The following is a 22943-nucleotide window of genomic DNA, read 5'->3' as shown; positions in this document are numbered from 1 at the left end:
ATATGCTAATAAATACGAAAACTTTTTAAAGATGAACGAAAATGAATTCGTGCGACCAACTAAATCGTTCGTAATGTACACAAACATGTATTAAAACAAACAAAACATTTCGTTTCAATCTCGAGAAAAATTTCGTTTTCAACGATAACATTCGTGCAATGTACACCAAATATGTAAAATTTACAAACACTTTCGTTCATCAAGCGGCCATTCCTTTCAGTTCATGAAATGAATAAAACCAACTATTTACAATGTACGAAAATGCTTCGTTACAGAAAATGACAACACATTGCACGATCAATTTGATTATGTTTACGAATTTATATTTTCAGTGCAAGGAAAGTTCTTTGTAAAACCCGCTTCAAATATATATTAGAATATAAAAATCGAATATCAATTTAAAGTATAAAAATCGGACTGGGCCTACCTTTTGTAAAAGATAAAAAACCTTCAGAATAAAAATCGGAAAAACAAAACATATCCGATTCTTACAAGGTATGTTTAGTTGACTTTCAATCTTGAATATCGCGATATACTGATGCTCTTGCGTACGATTGATTTATTAATAACCGGATTTTATACTAACCTTGCCGAGTTTTATGGTTGAGAATTTTCTAAGCGATTCTTATGCTCAAGGATCTCTGTCCGATTTTTACCCATGAAGTTTATTTCCGATTTTTATTCAAATATGTTTCAAACAAGTTTTACGAAGCATGTTCTATCCTTGCGACTTTTATTTTCGGCCGCATATGAACGAATATAGTGCGTAACACACACGAATAAGTTTTATAAAAGTAACATATTTTTTCGTTTACTTCATAAAATAATTTGTACAATATGAGACATTGATTCGTAATCAACCTACGAAATTTGTGTACCGTAAACCGGGGTGACATTGATCACTTTTCGCATTATTCATTACATATTTTTACACGCAATACATATTTTCCAAGTTTATTATTTTTAAACCATGTACTGATGTATGGCGAACAAGATTGGATGGTTTTACGTAATATTGTCCGCTTACAGCTATTTTTCCAAAAATGATTTCAAGTTGAAGTCCGTTTTCGTATTCCGGGGTGACTTTGATAACCTGCATGTTCATCCACTTTGAGTTATTGATGTCAATGTTTTACATTCAAATATTCGTTTAAACTAATTCTGGAAAGATACTCATCGTTAAATGGATGTTAATTGGTATTACACAAAGTATTTCAATGCACTGTAAAATTCGAGTAACCGAAATTCGTAAAATTTGTGTCCAACTAGAATAAAAGATTCTGAAAACCTTTAAAACTTATAAAATGGTTTTATTTCAGTGCTTTATCAATGTACAAAAAGTTTCATGTATTTTAACACGTTGGAATACTGTAAAATAATTTTTTTTCGGGAATTTTAATTTAAAATAATTTGAAATAATTGCCTTAAAATAATAAACTAGTTTCACAAAAAATTGTATTTAAAATAAACAAACTCTTAAAAGTAAATTTGGCACATCCCACTCTAAAGGAAAATAAGAACTCGCTTGGAATTTATTTCTTTCGCTCAAATCTGAGATTTATTTCTTTTATAAATAATAGACACTTTACGAAGCTTCGTAAAAATAAGGTAAAGTGAAATTTCGGTCTTTTGTAGTTTTTGTACCCAAAAACCGAACAATATACTTACAAAGTATAACAAATCAGTATTTTATAAGTTTAGAGTAAAATCATTTCAAATTAAAATGATTCGGTAAACTATACCAGGTTTAATAAGCGATCTGCGAAAATAGTTTCGAGTGATCAAAGTCACCCCGATGATCAAAGTCACCCCGGTTTACGGTATCTACTTAGTTTTCGAAGCCTTTTCAAGCAGTTTTTCGCGTAATAAGCATATTGCGAATGATGTTCGTAAATATTACGAATGATTCGAATTTTTATTACAAATAGTATTGTTCAAAGCGTTTAATAACTTTCTATCATTCCCGTCAATTCGACTGACTCTTAAAAGTGAAATGTTAAGAAAATACGAAAACGTCGAGTGAATTAGTGAGTCGCATTCCTCACAAACACGTTCGAATGTATGTTTGACCGTCCTGTGTGTTTCGTTATAACTTCGAAAACACTTTGAGTTGAATTCTGAAATTAAAATGACATAGTCTTGGGTAGTTTGCCTGTTGATGTAAATAGAGTAGTTTAAAACTAACTAATAAAACTAAGCAAAACACATTTTTATGCCAGACATTTAGAGAAAGTAATTTGTTTTGAAGCATTAGTAATTTTATGAAACTTTCTACTTGCAAACCGTTGTGCGAGGCATTTTTAAATAGTTGAGCTCACCAAAGCAAAAAAAACATCCTATAAATGCGCTACTAATTTTTGTTGTTTTCTTACCTCATGAACTACAAACATCACGAGTTCTTCAAATAGTATTCTTTTAAGCTCTATAAGAACTTTCTAGAATGAAAGTTCCTTGCGCAAGGAACTTTCATTCTAGAAAGTTCTTATAGAGCTTAAAAGAATACTATTTGAAGAACTCCGAAGATGTGTTGTGGGAAAATCTGCAATCTGTACACACAGAACCTGAGTACCCAATTCATCTAACAGTCTGCAAACTACAGCATAATCCGTACGTGTAACAACTCTGTTCATGGCCACTACAGTCCTTGCATTTTAACATAGAATTTGTCCTATCGAAGGGACAACTGTGCATTGGAATTAGGTATAAATATGTCTGGAATACTGGTGACATTCACTCGTTTCGACAAACCCAAATAGGCAAAGGTTAGAGTGCCAAATTTTCCATTTCTTTTCAAATCTGCACCAACTGAAACTTTCTTTTCATTACAAAATCAGTATGAAAACATTAAATAGACGCAGCCACGCGGCTTCTACATCGGTTTGTCTCCTAAAGCAGATACATTATTAACCTTTCCACTGAAATCGGCCAAACCTTTTTCTGTAAAATACATACAGCTAATATAAAAATTCAAATTTATTTCTCCAGCTGATCGTTTGCCATTTAAATAATCCACTCCTGCTGCCATCAGCAGCCAACTCTCGGTTTTAAAGTTGGGAGCATAAGTTTTCGATCCGTTGTCTCGCAATAACTCGCTTTATTATATGCAAATCTTAGTATATCTGTTTTTGGCGTGCGTATCCCTGCTTATCTGACGCTCGATAGATGCGAGGGTGCGTCATCGTAAACGAACTGTGCATAGTCATCTCGTGTTTGTTTAGATGGCGATAATCTACACGAAAATTGTGATAGCTAGCAGTCAAACGATGATAACTAAATACTAACGGTTTCCCAGGTCAGTATATTTACACAAACGCATGTATCTGCTTTTGATTTTAGATGTTACCTTGCAGCGAATTCGTGACCAACCAATCACCACGTGAACCGTTCATCAAAGGTTTTGAATCAACTTCATTAACTTTCTCCACCACTGAACAGTTTGCCTTTTTCCCTTATATTAGAATTATTTTAAAACGTGTATTATCAGCCATAAGATTAGATGCATGCATTTGAACTCGGTTTAATTCACATACAATTAGAACCTAGTGCGGGTTTTGGAATGACTAGAGAAACTTTACAGTGACCTACCGTCCAACTGCTGGAGGTTTCAGCTTCTATACAGACATAGATATATAGATAGAAAATGAGCTAGACTAATACGATTTAAAAGTTGTTATGCTAACGTAATTGAAGCTGTTATACTAGTGGCAAATGGATGAGGATCATAGACGCCAAAGAGGTCTTAGTGGAGGATTCACAGAAAAAGCCAATGAAACGACATGTCAAATAAATAGGTTGTTAATGTACATAACTATAATCGATAATGTTATTGCAAAGAGAGAGAGCATCAAAAAGCATGTGATTATAAAGGATAATATCCTGCGCCAAATATTTTTCAATCGAATATGTAAGCGAATCCGGGCGATTTCCCAGAAAATCGTAAGACTTTCTGACTGCCGCATATATACGAGAAAGCGTCATTCTGAAACAATAATTTTGTCAGTTAAATCTCATTATGCGTTTTTTTAGAAAGGGATAAAACGTGTCTAATTTTTTGCCATCCTCAAAAAAACTTAATTATTAATTATTAAAGTAACAAATAAAAGTGAAAAAATAACAGATAAGAATTTTGTAAAGCTAGAGGCTCCTATTTTTTGGAATGATTTTTGGTTGGGTGAAAACACAGATATTTTCAGGACGCTCACCACTTTTGTGCGAAATGAGCATACGGGGCCAATCGTACCGCCCATTCCATCAACCACCGTTCAGCTGCTTGTGTCGGCGCATACGATTCCCAAGTAACAATTGCCACGCCATAGCAAAGAGAACAATGATCGACAGCTGTTACTACCCAGATTAATTTTTTTAACGCAATTTTTTTTCTTCTTAATGAGTTTCTCCAAATAAACATTGCAAAGGTGCCTAAACAAAATTTCATTGTAAAAAAATAACAAAATACGATCTGAGTTACCCCACAGGGAGGTTCGAATTATTCCTACATTGTAAAAAGATTGAAAAACGTAGAGTTATGCAAATCGTCGCCCAGCGCTGGCATGGTGAGGTGCAAATGATTTTTATGGCTCCAAAATTCGAGGTTTCAAACTGACAGTAGGGACTTTCTTCCGATATTTTTTTCACATCTACCCCCCTGAAAGTGCGATTTGCATGGGTAGGCCCGAATAGCCCCTGTCTCCCCTATAAAAATAAATTATGTTGCATTGTCTAATTTATTCACCTATTTGTTTATTATTTATTTATTTATTTAATTATTCTTTTAATTTTTATTTATTTATTTATTTATTTATTTATTTATTTATTTATTTATTTATTTATTCATTTATTTATTTATTTATTTATTTATTTATTTATTTATTTATTTATTTATTTATTTATTTATTTATTTTGTTTATTTATTTATTTATTTACTTATTTACATGGTGCGCCATCTGGATGTTTCCTACTTCAACATTGAACAACTTCGCCATTTTCCAGCCGATTTTGACAGATAAACACAATTCTGAAACGCCATTTAGTGCCATTTTAGCTATTAGTCGATTTACACCAAAAGAACGCGTTAAAATCGTAGCATTTTACATTGTAAAAGATCGTTAAATAGAAAATTGTGCGGGCTTATCGCAAAAATATGGAAGGCATTCGGCGCCTACAAACTAGACAATCCGTAATTTGGTGAAGAATTTCTTTGAGTACGGGTCTGTAGTAATTCCCCAGATTCCTATTTTCAACAAGACGGGTCACCCTGCCACACCGCAGCCGCTACAATCAAGTTCTTGCAGAACAAATTCCCAGGACGCGTTGTCTCAAAAAATGGTGATTTCTCCGGGTTTAACGGTACCAGACTTTTTTCCTGTGGGGTTACATGAAAATTAAAATTTATTCTAGCAAACCTAAGAACCTTGACGAAATCAAAGCTAATATACGAGCTAAAATTGCTTCGATAAAGCCCGAAATGCTGTCCAATGTCATGCACAATGCCCGTAAAAGAGCTGCTTTTTGTGTATCAAATGGGAGTGGTCATTTAATCGACGTTGTATTCTAAACCTGGGTTATAATAAATGGCACAAAATATCGTAAAAAAACTTTTACTTGTGAAAATAAGGATGCATCCATCTGGCGCACCCTGTAATTATTTATTTATTTATTTATTTATTTATTTATTTATTTATTTATTTATTTATTTATTTATTTATTTATTTATTTATTTATTTATTTATTTATTTATTTATTTATTTATTTATTTATTTATTTATTTATTTATTTATTTATTTATTTATTTATTTATTTATTTATTTATTTATTTACTTGCTTATTTATTTATTTTAGTTCGCTTCCTCATATCGTACAGATCAGAAGTCCAAAAGCGCGCCGCTGGCGGACAGCATATAAACAGAAAAACTACTAACCGCCTCGCGCCGCTCTAACGTGTACGTTTAACATATAGATACAGTAAAGTCCCCAACTGCAAGTGAAATGAGTGAACTACAAAATAAATTTGGCCCATTACGGGACAAAATAATCGCGAATGACTTTTCGCAGACCCGTCTTAGGACTACAGTGTGCGTGATTGATCAAGGTGAAAATGAAACTTGTGCTTACAGAAGTTGCACACACACAACTACATCATACGCGACAAGTAGTACTAATACCGTCTAACTCCTTAGCCGAGGCAGAAAGCATCATAGGGAAGAACAACAAGATCTCTGTGTATATGGATCTTGATCTGACGGACCTTCGCCTTCACGATTTGGCAGCTCATACTAGCACGTATCATATTAAAAGATTCATGTCGATGTGCTGAGAGCTGAAATTCGTCACAATCGACACATGGAGAAACTTTTTTCCAGGTATTCTCAACAGCGTTTAACCCATTCATGCCCATGTTGTTTGTGGACAATAACGTTTTTAAACAGCTATAACTTTTGTTTGAGGCAAGATTTTCTCACAAAAACAAGTAAGGCTAATAAATGTGACTACTGCCTTTCATTTGAGTATTAACAATTGCAAGGATCAGCTCTAGAACTGAAGTTATTGCAATTAGTCTGATTGGATTCCGATGTAGCAGGGCTGCCAGGAACAGTTTATGTTGATGACGGAAAATGAATTTTTCATATATCTTCGTTATGTTGCAAAAACTTATCAATTTGGACTGCCTTTGGCTACGTTTTCTACACAATTGGACTATTGTAAATATTCTAGAAGAATTGCATTGAGCATTAGAAGGTAAAAATTGAGCTGCTTCTAGCACTGCAAGGGAAGCACCTAATTTTATGAAAAATTGCTTTTCGTGTTTCTTGATCCCACCGTTTCAAGGAAAAATAGTTTTGAAACCCAACAAGCACTAGAAAAAAGTTGGACATGAAAGGGTTAAGTACGAATGTGGCCGAACCAACCTATACCGTCTTACTTGACTTTCGAGAGCAGAATATTCCAAGGTTTTAAATACATGCAAAGAACCCTATGTACATAGTACATACTCTAAGTAGACGCCTACGTGACAGTTCTGCGACCAGACGGCACACTACGGTAAGCTATGTTCCAAAAAACTAAAGAAAATTCATCTACAACCAACACCACCAAACAGCCTTCGACATCTACTGATACAGCAGAGGCAGCCGACCGAAAAATAAAAGTCGGACAAAATTTTTTTCACTGTATTCCCAAACTAATAGTTAACATACCAAGGAAAGAAATGAACAAGAAAGAAGACGGCTATAGCAAAATCACTCGAAAACATATAACAGCGGATATCAAAGCACCAGCGACGACGACATGGATGGACGCAAACACGAGTGAGGGAGAATGCAGACGGATTATTGCTTACCACTAAGGAAGATAATTAATACATGTAGCGAAAAGCAGTGCGACGGCAGCAATATTATTTGCTTTTTTCTATTATTTTTCTTTAACCGTAATATAGTATTTATTTGACTTTTACTTTATTTTCAAAAAGGGCGAATAGCTCTTGTGATTAAAACCTTTAGAAATAAACAAACAAACGTTTATTTATTTAATTAATTACTTCTTTTTTCATCTAACCTATATTCTCTACTAGAAACAGAGAATGAAGAGGAACCCATTTTAAGATATTACATTTTACCAATGCGTGCGAAACCCCAATTATCTTCTGACATCCACACATCATAGAATATTGCACATTATAGAAAAATTCCACGAACATCCGTCCGAAAATCGTTAAAACTGTGACCGACCATCTTTGATTCCGATGAAACTTTTCACGTTTCACCGGCACGGAAGACTACACATCAGTGGCGGCGCTAAGGGGGGGCGAAGGGGGCAAGCGCCCCGAGCGGCAAAACTAGGGGGCGGCATTTCCTGCTCAACAAATTTTAATATTTTAATAATTTTATTAATCTCAATAAAAATCAAACGCTTGAATGTACATTATTTTCGTGTCTGTTGACGATTCAAATGGTAGGGGATCGGGACTGACGGATGCGATAGAACAAAACTATACACAGACTAATTTGCTGGAATTAAACCAGGAAGCTCTATCATATACTTTGGTTCATCGTTAAGAATATCTCGAGGGGTGATAGATAATTGGCGTCAAAAATCATTCTACACAAACTATCAAATCTCAACTGTTACAAAGTTATTCAACTTTTTCCGTAAACTGCTTGCCTCTAACTCAAAAAGTATACCTTGTGTTTTCAATATTTTAATTCCATTGGAAAGGTGTTTCCTTTCCTGTTACGTGTAACGGGTACGTTGTTTCAACATAGTCGATAAGACAACCGGTCTAATAAGTGTTCTATAGAAGGTTAGTTTCGTGCGGTAGCGTACGTTTTTCGACCGAATGGTTTTATTTGAAACCGGCGATTTGCAAGGGGTAAACAAACCAACATTTTTTGTTCACTGATTTCTAGACGGAAGATTATCTGAGAGCTTAAAAACGATAAGGCCGTTGGGAAGACAAGACGCACCCAGCGTTTGAATATTTTTTTTTTAAATTACTTTTTAAATTTATTCTCAGTCCGAAATATCATATTTTAATTAAAAAACAATGAAATATTGTATATTTTTAGATTACCCAAAAAATTTCAAGCGAACTAGAATTATTTCACATGAATTATTTATTTTTTCCTTATTTTATGTGTCTGTAGAAAAAAGCCCCACATTGTCCCATTTATTTCCTTTCGTGGTTATAAAGTTAAAGATCTCTTCTCGTCACAAACAAAACTCTAGCTGCCGCCATCTGCGGCTTCGTGGGTTATTAGAAATTGTGGAACATATTTTTTTTATATTCATGATGAAAACACCCTTTAAATGTCATGATAACATCTATCACTCTTAGAAACTTTTTTTATTATTGTATATTTTCGAAGATTTAGGAATAAAATATTTTAATCCAGATATTTTTTGATAAAAAATGTTAAAATTCGTTTTCTCGAGTATTTTTTAATGTCATGTAGCGCCATCTACATAGGTTATATTAGGCTATTGCTCTCTCGATCAGTGTCTGTAAAGCATGTGGATATATGGAAAATATATAGAGTCGAAATTTATTACGTAATAAATTTACAGAAATTGAGCGAGAGAGCAATATAGCATTGCCACACCTTAGAATCCAGTACATTACTCGTGTTATGTTCAGATAACTGCGCCTGTTGGCTGAATGCTTTGCCGGCGAATATCAAAGCGGGTTTCGAGAAGGACGATCAACGACGGATCAAATGCGACAAATTCTGGACATATCCCGGGAATTCAACTTGCGGACTCACTCTGTGGATTGCACGGCGGCATATGATTCAATAAAACGAAATGAACAAAACAACAAATTTATATATCTTAGAACCCTAGTGACATATGATAACGATGTTAGCCGCGAAAGAAAAATTTATGTTGCTGCTGCGAATATGGTTTACGTAGTCAGTTAAAGTCCCACAGCCTAAGGATGCGCGCAAAATTTGCTCTATTCAAATCGCTGATACGCCTTGTTGCTCTGTACGGCCTTGAGGCATAGATGTTGTAGGAAGCAGGATATCGAGTGCTCGGTTTGTTTGGGAGAAAAATCCCTAACGGTATCAAGTATACAACCATGCTGACATTGGAAGGCTATTAGCGTGGTTGTATACTTGGCAGACTACAGTAAACTGGGCTTGTAGCGCGAAATGACGAAAGAGAAACCAGTGAATGTTATGACATAGAAGAGGTTGTCGACTTCGGGGCAAACCCCGCTCTCGCTGGCTGTGCACAATTGCGGAAGATGCGCGTGCGGTGGGCGTCCATGGCGGTTCAAGATCGAAAAACCTGGAAATCTAAAATATCAATTATGATTCGTATTATCCGGATTGTTCGGTCACTAGGTCACTAAGATAATGATGACGCCGTTTTACCTATGGACGTTTGGGAGCATGTAGGACTCAATTTGTGGCAAGCAATTACTTACAAAGCTGAGGCACGAGCTAGAAGCTGGCGAATACTGGGAAGTATTCACCATTCGGCGACCTTGTTATTAGAATAAAAATACTATTAAAAAATTTGTCGACTCTTGCACCATAATGAATAATTACACGGTGCCGCAAAATAAAAAAAGAATATACCTTTTCAAGTGATCCCGAAAAGGTTGCAGGTCTGGTCAAATACAATACAAACCTACGCTTGATCAAATTAATATACCCTTAAAATATTGATTTATATAGCAAAAAACTATTTCTCGGGTCTCAAAAATTAGTTACGCCGTCATTTGTTATGTTCTTTTGTTAAAAGTATTATGCGGTACTTTTCATGACAATCATTATGTTATTCAGTTTTTTCTCCAAATCAGAACTTGTTCACATGAACTTTTAAGGGGACGGTTTCATATAAAATTTTCAAAAAATCGATTTTTTTTTGCTCGATTACGTATACATTTAAAAGTATATGTGTAAGCTTTGAAGTTAAAATTAGGAAAAACAACGGAAGTTATGATTATAGAATGCCATAGTGCGTACAATGTGCCTAACTAATCCCTGAAGAGTTCATGCGAGCAAGTATCTAATTTGGAGAAACAAAAATTAACTTCACCATTCTTAACCAATTTTGGAGATAAACAGATCGTTAAATGCAGAACTAAATCTCTCTAATTTTTTAATAAAATAAGAATGTTGAGTAATTTTCCTAATTTTCATGAAAAAATCATCAAAACTGTAGGGATCAAGGAGCATGAAAAACCTATTTTAATTTCTTCTTTCGCAGTGCTGCAAGCTACTCAAAATTTATCATCCAATGCTCAATACAATTCCCCTAAAATATTTACAATAATCAAATTGTATGGAAAAGGTAGTCGAAGACAACCTAAATTGATAGGGTTTATCAGTTTTCAATAATAATTCGAGTCATTCCAAATATATCAAAAATTTATGTTACGCCCTTAACAGAAACTGTCCTTGGCAGCACTGATCCAGCGGGATCTGGCCAGACAAATTGCAATTCTACGAATAATACGTATATATGCTAGTGCTCAAATGAAATTTAGTAATCTCAACAATTAATTTTATAAGCTAGTCTTGCCTCAGCCAAAACTTATAGTTATTGATAGAAATACGTTTAATGTGGTTAAAGGTATATAAAGATTCTCTAATCGTTTAGCTTGAGAATTTAAAAAAAAGACATGGTTGATCGCAAGTAATTCACAAGAATTATACTTTAAAATGTTTTGTCCCATTCTTTGATCAGTGTTTTTAAATATGTAAGTTTTGAAAACACGTTATTTTTTTTTTAAATAATTGTGATGTATTCAATAGGAACTTTTTAGTAACTTAGCGATTTTTTTGTCTTTATATAATATTAAAGAGGAATTCCACGAAGATCCGTCCGAAAATCTTTAAAATTGTGTCCGACCATCTTAGATTCCAATGAAACTTTACACGTTTCACCGTCATGCAAGACTAAATATTTTCCACAGGTAATAAGATTATTTTGACTCAAGAGCAACTTTTCAAAAGGGCGTAAACGTTTCTACGTGTATGAATTTCAATTTTTTTTTGTTCGATTACCGTATTTTATATAGCAAAACTATCTAAGAACGAGTTACAGGGAATGAATACTTCTGTCTGAAAAAAATATGCACTGAAAAAAATGTTGTGTCATTTTTCAAAAAAACAAAAATTTATGATAAAAATTTAAATTGCGAAAAAACCCATTTTTTAAAAAATTTTATATTTTGTTACCAAAAACCTAAAGAGAAAAGAAACATTTTGAATGTGATTGCATGATGGAGAAAAAATCGGTAAAAAAGTTTTCCTAACAAAAACTTCGTACATGTTTTTAAATTTCATACTAATAGACATACAAAATTGTAATTCTATTACAGAATATAATTCTAAACACCATGTAAAATCAAAATGCATTTAACAAAAATCTTCCAAAATGCGATAGTTTTCGAGATATTTGAAATTTTGCTACTTCAAAAACAATTAATTCGTGTAATTATGCTCTTTTTAAAAGTTATTCGCGTTACCCCATCAAAAAATGTCAAAAATTTAATGTTTATCGTTTTAAAGACGTAAAAGCAACTTTTTTAGTGAATTTGGATCCTGGAGAAGCTTTCAATAAAAAAGTTTTCCTAACAACAACTTTTGACATTTTTTATAATTCTTACTATTTGCAGTCAAAAATACAATTTTCTTTTTGAATATGATTCTAAACGCCATTTTAAATCGAAATGTTCTTAACAAAAATTTTCTAAAATGCAGTAGTTCTCGAGATATTTTAACTTTTGTTTTAACAACACAATTATTTTGTTTTATCACGACCTTTTCATAAGTTAGTCGCGTTTCTCTATCAACAATAATAGGTTTTTCAAAAGGCCCGTAAACTTTCCTGCAACTTTCTCTTTGACATCAAGGCGATATTGTGAAACATTTTAAAGTTACATGAAAACAACCAACATACGATTCAGCTATATAGTTTAATCAACAGACCCTATGGTTGAAATATATTTTGGTTGCTTTCATGTAACTTTCAAATGGTTTACAATATCGCCTTGATATCAAAGAGAAAGTTGCACGAAAGTCTACGGGCCTTTTGAAAAACCTATTATTGATGATGGAGAAACGCGACTAACTTATGAACAGGTCGCAATAAAACAAAATTAAATTGTTAAAACAAAAGTTAAAATATCTCGAGAACTACTACATTTAAGAAAATTTTTGTTAAGAGCATTTCGATTTAAAATGGCGTTTAGAATCATATTCAAAAAGAAAATTGTATTTTTGACTGCAAATAGTAAGAATTATAAAAAATGTCAAAAGTTGTTGTTAGGAAAACTTTTTTATTGAAAGCTTCTCCATGATCCAAATACACTTAAAAGGTTCCTTTTACGTCTTTAAAACGATAAACATTAAATTTTTGACATTTTTTGATGGGGTAACGCGAATAACTTTTAAAAGGAGCATAATTACACGAATTAATTGTTTTTGAAGTAGCAAAATTTCAAATATCTCGAAAACTATCGCATTTTGGAAGATTTTTGTTAAATGCATTTTGATTTTAAATGGTGCTTAGAATTATATTCTGTAATAAAATTACAATTTTGTATGTCAATTAGTATGAAATTTAAAAACATTTACGAAGTTATTGTTAGAAAAACTTTTTTACCGATTTTTTCTCCATCATGCAATCACAATCAAAATGTTTCTTTTCTCTTTAAGTTTTCGGTAACAAAATATAAAAAATTTAAAAAATGGGTTTTTTCGAAATTTAAATTTTTATCATAAATTTTTGTTTTTTTGAAAAATGACACAACATTTTTTTCAGTGTATATTTTTTTCGGACAGAAGTATTCATTCCCTGTAACTTGTTCTCAGATAGTTTTGCTGTATAAAATACAGTAATCGAACAAAAAAATTTTGAAATTCATACACGTAGAAACGTTTACCCCCTTTTGAAAAATTACTCTTGTATCAAAATATTCCAATTGCCAGAGAATATCATGGAGATTCATACAGCGAACACACCTGCAAAGTTTCGTTCGAATCGACGATGGTGATATTTTGCGGTCGGCCGGTTTCTCATGGAATCCCTCTAAAATTAATTAATCTTGCACTTAAATTTCATACTTTGATTTTATATTTAGGGTAATTATAACTAATATCTTATATTTTATAAAGGATCTACCAGTAGCGTGGCGCTAACATGTTAGCGGAGTCATAGCGCCACCTTTCGCGAGCAAATGTATGCGCAGCTTTCATGAAGACATTTTGTAATACTTTTATCATATTTGTTTCATATAGGTGGGAAAAAATCGAACTCTTTTGAAAATTCATTATAAACGGGCGGCAAATTCAATTTTTGGCCCCGAGCGGCAAAACACCTCGCGCCGCCACTGCTAAACATATTCAACAGTCAATAAGATAATTTATATTAAAGAGTAATTTTTAAAAGGACTTAACAGTTTTTACAAACAGCATTTTCGAAATAAAAAGTTTGATAACCTTATTTTATGCAACGAGTTACAGTGAATGAATACTTCCATACGAAAGAAATATGCACTGAAAAAAGAGTTATTCTTCACAAAAATAAAACAATATGTTGAAAATTAAAATAGCAGAAAACCCCTTTTACAAGTTTTTCATATTTTGTCAATAACAAACCAAAGCGAAAAGAAATATTTTGAATGTGATTGAATGATGGAGAACTTATCGGTAAAAAAGTTTTTCTAACAATAACAATATACATGTTTTTAAATTTCATACTTTTTGACATACAAAACTGTTATTTTATTACAGAATATAATTCTAAGTATCATTTTAAATCGAAATGCATTTAACAAAAATTTTCCAAAATGCCATAGTTTTGGAAATATTTGAAATTTTGCTCCAGCAATAATAATTAATTCGTGTAATTATACCCATTTTGAGTTATTCACGTTACCCCATCATAAAATGTAAACAATCTAATATTTGTCGTTTTAAAGATGCGAAAGAAACATTTTTAGTTTGTTTGGATCATGGAGAAGCTTTTAATAAAAAGTGTTGCTAACAACAACTTTTGACATATTGTTATAATTCATACTATTTGCAGCCAAAAATACTTTTTTTTAAATATTATTCTAAACATTTAAAATCGAAATGATCTCAACAAAAATTTTCTCAAGATATTTCAATTTTTGTTTAACAACCCAATTATTTTGTTTTATTGCGACCTTTTCATAAGTTATTCGCGTTTCTACATCTACAACAATAGGTTTTTCAAAAGGCCCATAAAATTTCCTGTAACTTTCCCTTTGACATCAAGGCCAAATTATAAACCGTTTGAAAGCTATGCGAAAACTATCAAATTATTATTCAACAATGATTTAACCCTTTATAAGGCAGTGGCAACTATATTGCCACTTTTTCGTTTCGTTCATAACGCAGAAATATGAAGTGAGAAGTGTTCCAATCTTATGAAATCTACTCGTTATGAGTCTGGCAACTCTTCTTATTACTTTTTATTGAGATACGGTGAACAGTGTCAGATTGGTGAAGAGTTTTTTGAAAAAAATGCGTCGATTTCCCTTTGGATAATACAATTAGCTCAATTTTGAAAAAATACTACTGACTCTATAAGTTGGTGATTCAAATTTGTAAAAACAACTATTTTTAATCCAAAAATTGGTTTATGAGTGGTAAAAATTAAAAAGAAAAAAATTAAATGAATAAATGAACGTCTGTAACCAGTGGTCTCATTTTTTCAACTTATCCTCAGAATCCCGGGGTTAATCAGGTAATAACCAGTAACTCACCTTAATTTCTTTTTGAATTTCCGATCCAGCTCGATTTGTCTTTATGTTTCCACTAATCTCGTTGGAAATTCATCAAACATTATGAAGACTGACGTTTTCTAACGGCGGTACGGGCGGTACCAAGTATATTTCAAAACATTATTTTGTTACGAAATAAATGTAAATATATTATAAACTAATTGAAAAACCGTGTTTCTATTGATATAACATTCATAAATAGCCCCAAACTCTGGGCCGCATAAAGGGTTAAATGTATAGTTGAATCATATTTTGATTGTTTTCATGTAGCTTTCCAATCGTTCACAATATCACCTTGATATTTTTATGGCCCTTTCGGAAAATCGATTGTTGTTAATGGAGAGACGTGAGTATCTTATGAAAAGGTCGTAATAAAATAAAATAATTTTGTTGTTAAAACAAAATTTAAAATATCTCGAAAACTACTACATTTTAGAAAATTTTTGCTATGAGCATTTTGATTTAAAATAGAGTTTAGTACTGTAAATGTAAATAGTATGAATTATAAAAATGTAATGCACTGAAAAAGTTTCTTTCACGTTTTTAAAACGATAAACATTAGTTTGTTGACGTTTTATGATGGGGTAACGCGAATAACTCATAAAAATGGCATAATTACACGAATTAATTGTTCTGTTGGAGCAAATTTCCAATAATTTCGAAAACTATTGCATTTTGGAAGATTTTTGTTAAGTACATTTTGATTTAAAATGATATTTAGAATTATATTTTGTAAAAAAATTAAAGTTTTGTATGCCAAATAGTACGACATTTAAAAACTTTTTACAGATAAGTTCTTCATTATGCAATCACATTCAAAATATTTCTTTTCTCTTTAGGTTTTTATTGACAAAGTACAAAAAATTTAAAAAATGTTTTTTTGCAATTTAAATTTTTCACACAATTTTTTGTTTTTGTTAAAAATGACACATATTTTTCAGCGCATGTTTTTTCGTACAGAAGTATTTATTCCCTGTAACTCGTTCTCAGATAGTTTTGCTGTTTAAAATACACTAATCGAACAAAAAATTAATGTACGTATAAATGTCTACGTCCTGTTGGAAAATTGCTCTTGTTTCAAAATATTGCAATTATTAGAGAAAAACAATGAAGATTCATAAACCGAACAGAACTGCAAAGTTTCGTTTGAATCTACGATGGTCATATTTTGCGGTCGACCGGTTTCTCATGAAATCCCTCTATATTACATTCCATTTCATTGGATTTAATTACAGGTATAATAAATAAAAATTATAATCTAAGTTACTAAATGCACATGGTTAATCGTTTGACCATATTCCTTGAAACATCATATGATAAGGAGAAGTCAAAATATTTATACACTCTATCAAAAACACTACACATCGTCGGTATGGATTCGCTCTGTCCATAATCAGTGCTTTGTTAGTCAAGTCTTCAGAAGGCCCACGATATGAATTGTCTAGGGGTAATATTTACATTAATCTGCGAGAGTATATGTGGAGTAGTTACTTCGCAAGTTAGAAATATTCCTACGAAAACGACTCAGGATATATATCGCCTTTTTGCAAAGGTTTCCAAAGCTCTATCGGATTGCATCATGGTAGGGATTCAAACGCGTAACCGAGAAACTTTGTTTGTATAAATTCCATCCTGTTAGTTCGCATAAAGACACAAGAATATAGCTGTAGCTTCCAGGACGGAGCAAACAAAGGAGAAATTCAATGTATTCAGGCAGTGAACCCTTTAGCCACTCTAATGAATAATCCAACATCTCTTGGCTTGCGAAATAGTGTGCGAGTAGTGATTTATGAACGAACATTTAGTATTCAGCAGTATACCAACGTCCCTGACAATACTCTTTCAAGTGACTTTCCCGAGTTAGTATAGCTCCAGAAATTGAATTTTTTCTGTGAGGTTACTGAACACTTGGACACACTAATCGATTTAGATTTGGAGTACACATTATAAACGTCATTTACGAATAAGGAGAAAAACAAAGGTTCGATATTGCTACCTCGGGGGAGAGGTAATAAATTCATGAAGCTATGTGATTCGTTATTTATCAGTTTGACAAATAGGGTGCGGCCAACAAGGTATGGCTTAAGCGAGTAACGCTTTAAGATCAGTACATGCAGTATCTACTAATTAGCTTAATCAGCACCAGCAATAGTTCAATATTGTCTCCATGCTAACTTCCGGATAACATATCTCGACTATCGATACGAAGAACTCAGTGCTCGTCCACCATCGGTGATTCCTGGTAGATAGTACTGCTTTTCTCAATAGGCTTTGGCGCTTGTACGAGAGCCTTTGAATTATGCAAGCCAAAAAAATACGAATTTTATTTTTGACGTTATGCAAACTTTACATAATTTAACAAACCGTAATTCACGAATTAAGGAAATATTATTGTGTTTTGTTTAATTGTACTTAAAACATTTACTTTCCATGCAGAGTACCATAAAAATATACTTAATAACATTTTAAACAAACTAAAATTGCATGATTTATGAATTTCAACATCATGTAAAATTAAAATAAAACTTGAAACTATGTCATTTTTATGCTCGTAGATGTCAGGGTCCGGAGATCTAAATTCACACGATTTTTTCTACATCTTGTAATGTTTTACTAATGGGTTACTGCAACGTCTGCATTATTGCCTCAAATATTAAGGTCAAAGGGTATTTTACAACTTCCAGGCCATTTTTGTTACTCGTTGCTCAAACAGCATTTTCGTTTAAAATTCACTCTCAAAATAATCAATGCTATGCAGTTGGAGATTATTGAAAGGGTTTGAGTCCTAAGGTATCGCAGGTAGAGGTACGCTCGTTTGTTTTCATAGACCCTGTCACGTAATTCGGCGGTGTAAGTTCAGAGCAGAACGTTACGTCCTTTGCTGCGGGATACTTCAGAATAACTCGTGATCCTTCCAAATTATATTTTCTTTTTCTCATAGAATTCTTCCATTTCAATTATTCTGTAGAAATGATAAGATTTCGACACATACCCAGTACTCTCTTGCCGAACTTTTGAATCTTCCACAACGTAGATTGACTGGAGTATTTTTTCAAATCAATTTTTCTTGATACTGCATAGCAGAGTTAGTTATGCTATAGTGCTTCGAAATGTATTAACCCTTTCATGCCCAACATTTTTCTAACGTGTACAGGGTTCCAAAACTATTTTCCATTGAAAATGGTGGAGTCAGAAACCCGAAAAACCACTTTTTCATAAATATAGATAAGTGCCTCCCTCGCAGTGTTTGAAGATGCTCAACAGCTTTCAATAATATTGCAAAATAACCAAGATATCTTAAAATTTTATTTTTGTCATCACGTAAACTCTTTCTGGCAGCACTGCTCCGTCGGCATCCAATCAGATTAATTGCAATAACTTCAGTTCTTCAGCGAACACTTGTAACTGTTAGTGCACAAAGGAACACAATCAATCTAACAATCACATTTATTTGCCTTACTTGCTTTTGTGAGTCAATCATGGTTAACCCAAAAGTTATTGCTGTTTGAAAACGTTTTTGTTGACAAACAACATGGGCATGAATGGGTTTAATGAGCAAACAGTACTCGAACAAGCTAACACCCAACACGTATTGTTAAAACTATAGATTTTTAACGATAAAGTTTTCATTACGAAGTCATTGGTTCCAAGAAATTATAATTTAATCTACGACTCTTTGCCAATTATAGTATCTTCCGTTGTTAGTCACATACAGTTAATTTTTGTTTCTATTTCTGAAATGTTTAACTCTGTCTTCGTATACTGGCGAATCATAACACTATCCTTTACTCTTCGAAAATGCTACGCCGAGTCAGATGCACATAAAAGCAGCGCCCCAATTCACAATGTATGGTTTCTCTGGATAACAAATGGTAAAATCTAATTTCCAGTGATTATGTTTAGAGTTCAAACTTTGAATAATTTGCTTTCCTTTTTTATATACAACTCGTGATCCTATATCATAGAAATAAAACCGCCATCGAATCCAATCGTCGCTATTCAGGTGTGCTCTTTTATTTTAAACTTACAATGGTCTTTTAATCAGTACTCAAATTTAGACCACCACAAGTCACCACAACCGAGTAAATCACGCACAGAACTGATAAGACCCGCTATCAGTAGGACGCCTTTTATACCATCTGTGGGGAACGGTCAGGAAAGACAATTTCTGGTGCAACCCATCACCATCATCACCACCCACAAGATACTCACTCGCCCACGTGCAAATCCGACAGCTGTCGCATCCCGGCGCAGTATCTACTTAGAAACCGGAATCGTGCAACAGTTGTCCTTCATTGTGTGCTCCTCTATCAATGAAGTTTAACCGCCGGGCAGCAACTCGGTACCTATGTTCAGTGAGACAGCATTACTCGGAAGGACATGCGTACATCCGACCGTACTGTGACTCGTCCCGGATGCTGGCCGCTGTGCGGAAGGTTCGTGCTGTCAGCGATCATCGAAATCTTTCCTAACAGGATTATGTCGATTTAATTATGTATTGCTGTTTGAAGCTTGGTGAACTGGTTCGCTGGAGCGGGAAGCTCTACGGGCAAAGTTCAAAACTATTCAAAATTAACAATATTTTCCTGTTTAGCAGATTGCTTTGCAAAATTTACATATTTTCATTTGTCTGCACATCTCGTGTAAAGAATCACGTTACTACTATAATATGATACTGTGAGTTTGTCCATCGAAGAATTACAACACTGGAGATGTAAACTAATCCTTTTGATTCACCTACAAAAATATTACTAATGATGATGTGCGTCCAGTTGTATCGCGGAGTACCGAAAATGTTAAGTTCAACGTAAAAATTCCGTTTTTTTTAAATTGCGCTATTTTCGCACTTCTTATATTTTTTTTCTGATAAACACAGAAAATGTCTTCGTGCGGCATCTTTCCTCGGTAATTGGGATAGATGCCGCATCACAACTGCGGGTGATATGCCGCACTCGATGGCTCGACGGGTATGCGATGCGATAATTTTTGACTTAAGAATGTCACTAAATGATCCTATGTGTCAGGTATAGGCTCTTTATTTGGTATATCCAGTCCCTCAAGAAAAGTGCGAATTATTATTATGCGAAATTTATTACAAGCAATAGCAATTAAAGTCGCTTTGATCACATTGGCCACCTGCGACACTTCTTGATGCTATATAAACAGGAACTGAAAAATTAAAAATTTAAAATTTAAGCCCCAATGTCTTTAAAATGCATGACACGTCAAACTTTAGTATAATCTATATAATTGGGCTTGATCGGTAAGGCACATTTTTTCCTCTAATATAGAAAGGTTTTCCATTACTCTGAAAATGATCAGTTAATAGGTATTCCGGACTTTAATAGAGGTGTGTCGCGGGACTTACTCCACCACATATCGCACCGCCAACCCTTTACCTCCCATCAAAAGAAAATATTCCAACAATCGTGCAGTTCAGTGGAATTTCATAAGAATACGCCAAACGAGTAGCAAAGTTTGCGTCGCAGCTGCGACTATGCAGTGAAAATTCAAACTAATTTCCATCACCCAAATAAGGCGCAGATAAAACCAAAACATTCTGATGAACACTGCAGCTAAATAAATAGCATACCCAATGCACTAGTGGTGTTGTTTTGCTAATTTCCTTTCTTAGCCCAGTGTGCACCGTATTAAATGAGCGTATTGCATAAAAAACACAAAATTCAAGTACCAACTGTTCAGCTAGGTTTAATTTCCCTAATTCATGCGTTTTGTTTAACGGTTTCACAGCTGATTCTACTACGGACCACTCAATTCTAGCGATGAATGTCCGAACCTCCATTCCATATGAGCTATTCTTACGTCCACCCACTCATAGTCACCCCTGTCGTATCGATTTAATTAGAAGAATGGAAAGTTCACCCCGAATTCGCGTTCAAAGACCTACTTTTGATGAAACAAATACCTGCAATCCGCTTGTTCAAACTGAAAACGAAAACCGCGTGCCCGGCCGGTGTCGGCAGGAGTCGAAAATAAGAACGTGCTGAAATTGTATGCGATAAGATTCTTATTTTTATTTCTCTACCAACCCCCATTCGGGCATAAGAGCAAAGACCGGCGAAATCATGAAAGAGTCCACACAACAGTTCTCAGATTTCCGTTCTCTACCGTCTCCATTGGCCGACCGGCTGTACGTTTATGTACGTACAGGTTCGTGACCCACGTGCTTCATTTTTCGGGGGCGATATCCTCCGGGTCAGCGGACGGTGGTCACTTCGATTAGCATATTTGGACACGCAACTCGGTCATCAAAATATCAACACTCCAGCTTGGCGATGGAGGGGAACGCTTCTCGCACTTTCGCTTTCTATTCTATGTTATTTTTGCTAGCTCAGTTCCTTGAATCGGTGTGGCCGGCATGCCAAGATTGGAATCTGGTTACATGAACGATTTATGCCCTGAAATCGTAGTAGCGTAGAGGGTGAGTCGTCCAATGATAGTAGTAGTGAAATAATAACAAAACCACAACAGGGAAACGCAATGATTCATATTGTTGAGTTATTATTTCAGGTACCTATAATTTATAAATTTATTAAAAAGTGAAGAAACTGACAGCGAAGGAATGTTCTTCGAAAAGAAAGTATGAAGTCTATGTAGCGGTATCAATATCTGGGTAATGCAAGAGTAATATAAAATTATGGTGCTGGGCGAAAGTCTATGGTATATTTATATTCACAAAAAATATTAGGTTAGTAAACCTTTCTTAAAAATATATGGGTCATTCCACGCGAAGTGAGCAAGGCACGTGTAAACGACCTTCACGGATTTGAACCAAATTTGGAGGAATTATTCATCTAGGGCCAGTATATAAAACCCAAATTTTTGTATCAATTGAACCACCCCTCGGGTCATGGGAGCACCCCCCGTTTTGGCAAATTCTCAAAAACCTTGATTTTCTTTTGATCATTTTCGGTTCTATTTACTCTAGAATCAAACCGCAAGATGGCTTTTGAAGAAAATTGTTCAATGAGCCTAGAAAAAATATTAATTTTTGGCGGCAGTGCTGCCATTATGCGATTTTTTCATTTAAATATTAAAAGTTAATTTTTCTTTCAATAGATATATTTTAATTTTGAAAATTCTAATACCATCGTGTTCCTCAGATATTTTTAAATAAAAAACGCTTATAATCTCACTATAATTTGAGCGGATCCTGAGATACACCGTTTTGAAGAGAAAAAACAGCAATTTCCCATATAAAATCAGCACGTAAGCGTACAGCACTAAAAAAACCAACTTGAGTATTCTGAGTTTAAACATAATTTTTGGTGAAGTTGACGAAAATGATGAAAAACTACGTTTTTGGTTTGCCTCTAGCAGATCAGGGTCGATTTTTATGACCGTTTGAAGATTATCTCAATTTTGGACAATAAAAATGGATTTTTATATGAGAAACTGCGAGTTTTCCCTTTAAAACGGTATATCTCAGAATGCGCTCATATTATATTGAGATGATAAGTGTTTTTTATGTAAAAATGTCTGAGAAGCACGATGGCTTTAGAATTTTCAAAATTGAAATATATGTATTGAGAGGAAAATTAACTTTTAATGTTTAACTGAAAAAATCGCATAGTTGGCAGCACTGCCGCCAAAAATTAATATATTTTTTAGACTCTTTGAATAATTTTCATCAAAAGCCATCTTGCGGTTTGATTTTAGA

The 22943-nt window shown here is 33.7% G+C and overlaps 1 protein-coding gene across 1 annotated transcript in view; it reads right to left on the bottom strand.

Moving 5' to 3' along the window:
- LOC131681640 (histidine decarboxylase) overlaps nucleotides 1–19352 on the bottom strand; it is a 75519-nt gene extending 56167 nt beyond the window's left edge. The window contains exon 1 of the mRNA XM_058962557.1: nucleotides 19291–19352. The gene's annotated coding sequence lies outside the window, so the exon portion shown is untranslated. The remainder of the gene's footprint in view (nucleotides 1–19290) is intronic.
- Nucleotides 19353–22943: the final 3591 nt, after the last annotated feature.

Source organism: Topomyia yanbarensis, chromosome 2 (assembly GCF_030247195.1).
Source record: "Topomyia yanbarensis strain Yona2022 chromosome 2, ASM3024719v1, whole genome shotgun sequence".
NCBI lineage: Eukaryota > Metazoa > Arthropoda > Insecta > Diptera > Culicidae > Topomyia > Topomyia yanbarensis.
The sequence above is the reverse complement of the archived record's forward strand: the minus strand, read 5'-3'. Positions and strand labels throughout refer to the sequence as shown.